The sequence below is a fragment of the Paralichthys olivaceus genome, chromosome 3 (genome assembly GCF_024713975.1).
Source record: "Paralichthys olivaceus isolate ysfri-2021 chromosome 3, ASM2471397v2, whole genome shotgun sequence".
NCBI classification, from domain to species: domain Eukaryota; kingdom Metazoa; phylum Chordata; class Actinopteri; order Pleuronectiformes; family Paralichthyidae; genus Paralichthys; species Paralichthys olivaceus.
Genome location: NC_091095.1, coordinates 20,903,788 through 20,912,695, shown reverse-complemented (window position 1 = coordinate 20,912,695; position 8,908 = coordinate 20,903,788).

The following is an 8,908-nucleotide window of genomic DNA, read 5'->3' as shown; positions in this document are numbered from 1 at the left end:
TAAATAGTTTGTAGCATGATGGAAGGTAAATGATTTGAGGAATTATTGTCAGTAATGGTTGAGTACCTGACATATTGTATGTCAAGTCTTGTAATCATAGTCCACAATCAAGACATTATCACCATCCTCAACTCCAGTCAGTTCTACAGATGGTTGAAGATCATTATTTTGGTTTCACAGCGTGCAGCTGTTCAAACCATCTTATTTTATCTGCAGTGAAGTCACAGCAAGCTTCATAGTAGAAGGAAGATGGAGGTAAAAAAAAATGAAACAAGGAAATGTTGTTCTAATTTACTACAAAATACAATCTGCCCTGCGCCTGTTAATGTTTAACAACTGCATATCTACCCTGAGGTGATAATATGTCAGTGTTTACAGCTTATTTCTGCTGCCTCCAAATGCTAAAAATCACTGAATGCAGGTTGAAAATGTGAGTTGTAATATTGTAAGATTGTTGCAGCAGTGGCAAAATTTATACTGAGGCTATAAAATGAAGGTCGCCAGAGGGGACGAGCTATCAGAAATATTGTAATTAAGAAAATAGTAATTATTAAGAAATGTTTTACTGTTGGGGGAGGAAACTAAGAAGCAAACTCACAGAAATTGCCTTTTAAACAGTTCCACCAGTAGCAGGTTGCTATGAATAACCTGCTAGCAAACAAATACCTTTATTGTCCAGCAGAAATGGAGTTTGAAATTCTACCCCTCCAGTATTCACTCTTCTTTTACCTCGTTTTCACAGCTACTCAGGAAAAACTGGCCTTTACCTGGGTAAACATTTGACTTTATTGAGCTGCTGGATCAAACTTTTTTTAAGTGCTGCTGTTTGCTTGTCTTTTCTCTTAAGTTAGCTAATGGGAGAATTCATTGATCACAGGCTTTACCATTATTCTTCAGTAATACTAGATAATACACACACACACATTTAACAAGGACGAATGTTTCACCTGTGTGTATTTTTTAGTCTCTGTGCACATTTTTAATTTAAAACATGATTGCTACAACACCACTGATCACAATATTATGTGCTTAAATATGTATTTGAAGTTTGTTACCTTGATTAATGCAAAAGCAATTTCAAATGTTCTCTACAGAGCAAAACCATCACGTAGAGTTACCCACTACTACCATCTACTGGAGATCATTGAGGCGTTTTCTTTCTTCCACAGTCTCACAACCACCTGCATTGACTGTTTTAGAGCAGGGTGACCTTCTTGGGTTTCCTGTGTTGGAACCACGCACCACACTGAACATTAAAGAGAAACCCTTAAGACACTGATGAAATGTAGTTGTCGTGAAAACAACTCCTAATTACATTCTCAACACGCTGCTCAAGAGGATTGTTACTCCGTCGTCCAGATATGATCTCAGAACACATTCGTGTGAGCGGGTTGAGCCAAAAGGCAAGAATAGACGGATAATAAAAGAGCAAATGTGAGCCACACAAACACAGGAGCAGCTAACTATGATGAGGTCCGGCCTCGTTGGGGCTTCTCCTATTGCCACTGTCAATAAAATCATTGTTGAATATTAAAAAAGCATTTCTTCAGGCCTCACAAATAAGAGCCTAGATTTCCTCTTAGGCCTCAAAAATTAGGAGCTGTAAAAAGGAGCTAGATGTGTTTTAAAGTAATGTCTCAATATGATGTTTCAAAAGGATATTTTCAGTGTCTGGATATGTTGGAGAAGAATTATAGTTCAAAGCGCTAGCTGCACAATATCACCGATATATTACGATATGTTAAAAGTGATTGTGATCCAGACTCTTTATCCTCTGTAGTGGGCTTAAAGCGACATGTGTTGTGTATGATGCCACATTTTTTTATGTATTTTGTACAAGCTTTAAATACTGTACATGCCACAGAGCAATAACACAGACGTTGGTAGTGTTCCGAGGGCTGATGTCTTTTGAGACAGTGCCCCCAACTGGATCAAGAAAGGTGGAGGCTTTATATAAGCCTGTTTGGGCTTTCTGCCTCTCCCTGCACTGATCTTCTTGGTCATTTCTTTGTATTTATATCTTTTATAAAGTGCTAAATACATTTAAAAAATCATCCAAGTCCTTCAAGGCTTTCACGGGACACACAAACACACGGAGCAGTTTGTTTGCAGTCACATCACATGTGTGTGAACAGTGTGTAACGTCATACACAAAGACGAGAGCGTTCTAACAGGTGCACATCTGTGGATGGTAGATGTCAATGCCCTGAATATGAACAGCTATTAGAAAATGAATGGCTTTAACTATCATAATAAATCCAGTGTTTTTGTGGAAGTTGCTGTTCACCCCCCACCCCCGGTTGTAGAAAAGATTAATAGTGCTTATAGCATTATTTGGAACAGCTGCTCAACGCTAAAAAGGCTGAGGATCCTGTCATGACATTCTTCAGACGGACAGCGTGTCATTCCGTAATCAGATGACCCCACGCTCATCCACTGGGATTTGGAGATATTTTTTCCTTACACCCAAGGACTTACATAACCCCGGAAGAATCTGCCTGAAAGGGATCTGTGAGGAGACAAATGGGCCACAACAGATCTTATGTGAATTCTGTGTGGATGAGCCAGACAAACAGCAGAGACACCTTCAGACAGACAGCAACATCCTGCACTCCAGAGGTCCAAGAGGGAGTCCACACCTGCTCCCAGTAGTTGTTTCTAATACTGACTGTGTGCCGGACATTGTGTACATAGCTTTTTATAAACAGTCTTTGGTGCAGAGTAAAAACTTTGTGATCATCTGACCTGGTTTATCTGCAGTAGAGATCTTATAGTCGATGTGTTTCATGAAATTAAACAGATTTTGCTTTGAATGATTTACTGAACTGCTGTTATTTTTTCATACATTGCATGTCATCTAATCAGAGGTCAGTTGAGCAACCGACAAAATCTTCAGACCCAAGTTCACAACTTTGAAGAAAAATTGCCAAACAGGAAGTAATTTTGTTGTTCCCATGATGGAGATTAGCACCCGGTACACCACTGAATGTCTGTCAGTCTGATATGGTAAAATAGAAATAGTCCGATTATAAAGCAGGATCAGCAGATATACTACTTCACAGGTCTCATTTAAAATGATGGGGACATTTTACCAATTTTATTTTTCTATTCTCTATCCAGTGCTATAGCCCGGACAATATCATGCTGATGTCCTTCAATCTCCATTGGTTTAACCCCATGATAACAACAAGATTAGAGCTTTAGAGATGCTGTATGGCAGATTTAGTTTTTCCAATCTTTGGACAGAGCCAGACTAACAGTTTCCCTCTGTTTACATTCCTTATGCTAAGGTAAGATAACCACCCTGTAGCTGTGGCCTTGTGTTTGATGGACAGATAAAAGAGTGGTTTCAATCTTTGCATTTGACTGTCAACTAGAAAGCCAACGAGCATGTTTTGAAAAATATCTGACTGAAGTATTTTGCTCTCAAAGAATTGTCCTCAGCATAACCTCGTCAGTCTGAGGAGAGCATGACATGTTGTTCAGTTTTGGACCTTCTGCAGGGACAACAGCCAATCAGCTGCCAGCGCACCTTCTTTTTATCAACTCTTGGGGTCCTTGTTGACAGTGGTGCTGCCGGCACCGGACTGCCCAGACCTCAGCCCCTGTCATCCCAGCATACACAGAGGAGAGTAGTGAAATCACTAGCACATGGGCTCTAACACACTCATCTTGTGTTTGGAAAAAAATAGCATGCTCAGCGCCACACTCCTGACCCCTGACGCACACACTATTCTTTTAAAATAATACAAATAAATCAATCTGGGACACATGAGATGGGTCCAGAGATATTTAAATATTTAGAGGATAAATTAGAAGCCTGCTATGTAGATTATGAAAACAGTTTGTGGTCAGATCTGCTGCGCAAATTGAGAATGTGGCTACAAATGTTAATGGCAGCAAGATTCCAACCCAATGTCTGTGTGTGTGTTTGAGTACATGGTGTTCAAGTGGGAGAGCATGTGTGAATGCTTACATGTCCCACAGAGAGCTCTTTGTGCATTATCCTGAATTTCTGGAGGCACCAGCAGTCAGCAGGCAACGACGTTGTGACAATATTTATATAATGTTTGCATAAAATTATAAACATACAGGTGTATTTACCTGTACGAACGGCGGCTAACTGCTCGTTCCCATGTTGTCTTTGAGACCAGGCTGTGTGGAGGTGGTGTCGGACACATCAGCGCAGTGATTTGTATGTATTTGTTTAAGCCTCGGGTTTCAGGTTGAACTGAGTGCGTGTCACTTTCATTAACACGTCGGTGCTGCCAGCCATGTGACTGCGAGGTCATCTAGAGTTACACACTCACACTTTGTGATTACCAACAGGCTTTAATTTTATGGGCAAAGACCCGTAAAGCTGTACACATGATATTTCACTGTGGAAAGGTTTGACAGTTTCTAAACTGCGTCTTTAAATCATGTTGGAGGTTTTCATACAACTACAGATATTTTACTGCAAATATTTCATAGTCTGTCCTTTTCCTTTGACCTTTGTGCATTAAAAAGTCTGGTTATCCATTTCTAAATACTGGGTATGCACTAAGCAAATACATTATTTTTCAAGTTAAAAAACAACTTTGCATCTGCACTGGTCCTCTCCTCAGTGGCATCAAACTGCTATTAGCCGGTTTGCAAGAGATTTATGATTTCTTCACAGCTCCATATATTAAACCACTGTCGCCTGCCAATTTGCAGGGGTGTTGCAGGTGTCAGTGGGCGTGTGAGACGACCTCAAGCTGGTCAGTGGCCCCATTATGAACCCAAAATGTTCGGAAAAGTAAAAAGATAAATAAATCCTGAAACCGAGATTCTAGCCGTGATTAAACTACAACCATTTAGGGGTACAAATTAATCATCCAACATACTGAAATGTACACATACCAATTCGCGTAGCAATGCCACACTGACACATCCACTGATGCATGCAGGGTTACAGTTAATACAATTTCGATATTTTCTAGCTAGCATTCCTGATAGAACAATTTAAAAAAAACAAAATGTAGTATATGTTGACGACCAAAGATTATCAGGAGCATAACTCTGATTTTGTGGTTTTTTAAATTTCATTTGAAGTCTAATATCAAAACTGAAGATCTTACAGAGACGGAAAGAGCACCACAGTGACAACACTTAACTATGAAATATGGAGGGACTGTGAATATGCAGGGATTCCTTGTTATTGTCCATCAGTCATAGCCGAGAAACAGAAGCCTCTCTGGGAAAGACTAAAGAGTGACTCTCCCCGTCTGGTGTTTCTGTCGCTATTCTTCTCTTAACATGCTCTTTGAAAGAAAAAAATTCAGTAGCATATTTCATTTCAGCCCGAGTAGGTTAACATTAAGCATTGAGTTGTCTAATCTAACCCGACAGTCAATTTCAGGGTCATTAGCCATCAGAAAGTTGGCGATTAAGCCTTATTATGTCGATTTCCTTCTGATGTCTCGGATCCTGAATTATGGATCTGCTCAGTTCAATTTCATCTCACAATAACCAGGTGGCACTTTGAGAAACCGCTGAGAGGTTAGTGCCAAAAAGTGTTACTCCTACATCTCACACATGAATGGAAGCCATTTCCATCTGTCACTATGGTTCTGTCTTTTTTGCAGTGTCAAAACGCATTTCATTGACTTGCCATCTTTGAAACAGCCATATCTGTTCTCTGTGGTCCAAGATGCTCCTTCCACATGACAGAAAAGTGCTGCTTTTCACAATAAAAGAACAGGCTTCATGTTTTTTAATAAAATACTTCTTTCACATCAGGGCCTGCAGTTGCACCCACATTTGATTTTTTGTGTGTTAAAGGAGCATAGATAATCACAGTGCCTCTGTCTCACATGACCAAAGCACTTTGTGTTTATGGGCCTGTGATGCAAGCCAGTGCAGCAGGCTAAACTGTTTTTAATTTCCCCAACAAGGTTTTAGTTAGGCGGCGGGAAGAGGGGGGAGGAAGAGGAGGTTGACACAGGGAGGCAATGAATCAAACTGAAACATGTTGCCACAGGAGCCTCAAGGTGACCAAATGGAGTCGATTAACTGTCAAAGCTCACCGTTTTTCAAATGACTTGCGGGGGTCTGAGGCGTTACATTTAGATCATCAGACAAAGTATGAAATAAAAAATGATGATTATTAAAGACAAAGAGAGAGAGGAATGGATTCTCCTGTAAAGAACCAGTAACGCTCTATCTGCTCGGCCCCGAGGGCTACAAGGTATATTTGGATTTTGGTTTCCAACAGAACAGGTTTTAATTGCTTTGTTATGAATGGATTCCTTTCTTCTGCTTTTTTGTTTGGTTGGCTTGAGGGTCCATGACAATCAACAAAGACATGTACTTTGTAGTCTTTCTTCCTCCTGACAATGACCCTGCGATTATTCTACAATCCCTTCAGGGCAAAACAAGTTTGGCTTTGATTTCACAGCCCTGGCTTCAACCTTACAACAAGCTTAAATATCACTTTTGATTTGTTAACATTTAATGTGACCTAAACCTGAGAACTGTGGCCAAGTTGGTCCAAATGTAAAGTGACGTCTCAATATATAAACACACAGATAACAGCGACCATGTTTAACATTCTTCTAATTCTTCATGTATAGTGTAAGACATGAATTTAAAATTAAACACTGAACAAAGCACTTAACCTCCAGTGGAGCAGGCGCCAACTGAGGAAGTGTGTGCAGCAAAGTGTGAAATAGGCCGTGGCTGAAAAAAATTACACTTACTCAACTTTTAATGGCTGAGTAAATGTTTTAAAAATGGCTCAGAACCAACATCTGCTGCAATAATTAGATTAAACCCATCTCATCCATCCTGACAGCATAGAGAAGCGAGAGCTGAACGGTTAGAAAGAAACAGGATTGCATGTCAAAAAACCAACCCTGAAGGCTACAGTTTGTGCAAAGCTGTACTAGCAGACTAAATCATCTCTGATGGAGACTGACGGCACTCGACACTCTGCTTCTCCATCACCAGCTACCCTCCTCTGCAAATGCAAGAGTCGCAGGAGCAGAGAGTACAAAGAAAAAGCTCAGGAGAGAAGAAATTATTGATCAGAAAATTTAATCAAACTGTCCAGTATTGCTACAAATTATTCCAAAAAGAAACTTGTGTAAATGTATTTACATGAGAGGAATACATTATAAGAAAGACACTTGTGAGAATTCGATAAGACTTTTGATATCACTCATGTCGGTGTGACAAGTCGATTAACCTAGCTTTGCTTAAAATGTTTTTTTTTATATATCGGGTTAATTGGTTTGTTTTAGAGGTGCTAGTGGGCTCCTCATTTTGGATGGTGACTGGCTACTTCTTCTCCCGTTGAGTCTTTGAGTCCGAATCGATTATTCGTTCACTTACCCCTGCTTTACTATATGGTCTTCTTTGCAAAGGACTATAAAGTGAGCTCATCAGGAAAAAGAAAAGTACGCAGGATTACTCAGCGCATTTTCTCTGCGCTGGTGATAATGTCGCTGTCACAGGATTATGACGTAAACAACGTCAGCCGGTGGAAAATCCAACAGTAATTTTTTTTATGTTTATTTTATACTTAGTATTAATGCATTCATATAAAAAACATGTTGAGTGACAATCATTAAATGTAAAAATAAGCATGCAAAGTGTTATGGAATCTTCATAGACACTGACTCTTGTCCTCTCTGGGGCATAGTGCAACAGGCTGTTGTGTTTGGGAAGTGCAAGAGCTTGGTGAAGGTCAAAGCCTTCACTCCTTATGATATGATATGATATGAGACTGCATAAGCAGGCAATACTGTCTCCATAACTAGAAAATACATTTGATTTTTTAGGAACAAGCACACCCATAGATTAAATGATCTGTTGGGGTTTAAAGTGTGACTGCAGGAGGGCAGACTTCAGAATATGAGAGAGCATAATGCACAGATGTTGTATGGATGAATTCTGATTTTCTCCTTGACCAAGCTTCAATAAATATTTCAGCATAAAACATCAAAGGGCTCCATTGTTGACCATTGATCAGCAGATTTTCCACAACACAAAGCATGATGGTTTCATGATGCATTATGGGAAACAATAAGTGCACTAACAAGAGTATAAAAATGTCACTCTAGACATTCAGACACCTCTACGCCATGGTGCAACTTTACATTTACATGTGCTTTATAACAATTTGCGTGTGATGAGTTCAATTTTATGAACAGTCAGAAATGCCCTCCTTGGTCATTTTGATAGAATCCAGTTTGTAATGACCTTTGTTGTGATCTTGGCAGGATTACACAAAAACTACTCAAAAGATTTCCATTAAAATCTTGTGCGATCGGAGGGCAGATCTTTGATTCATGGATCAGTGTGTTTATGAGGCTGGTATTTATGAGTTTGTGCAATCAGGTTCAGATCCAAATAATGATCTGGATCTAGTAAAATTAAATGCGGTTTTACAGGGGGGCTGTTTGGCCTTGGTGGAGGTAAGAGCTCTCCAAGTGTCCTAGTTAACTTGTGGTGTTTGTTTACGAGAGAAACCATTAAATTGACACATTTAGGCTATAAGCTACTGAAAGCTAATCACCTGCTGTCACTGAACTATAATGAAACTATACTTCCCATGGTGTTAAATTAATTCAACCTATTCTGGCCTTATGGAAAGTATTCTAAATCACTGTATGCTATAGAGTGCTTTTGACAAAATATCATGTTTGTGCTTCACATTTTTCCTCTCTTGTGGTGAAAAGTAATATCACAAACTGAGTCGTGAGAGGCTGCATACACTTTATACAGTACATTTTATGACTTCTATTAATGACTGATATTCTTCCCGTTGACTGGAAACTGAATATTGGCCACTTGATGTGACAGAGCAATAAAATGTGATTTATGTTTCGAAGGTCTAATTGGCAGTATTTCCTCCATCTGCAGGCTGCACTAGTCAGATTTC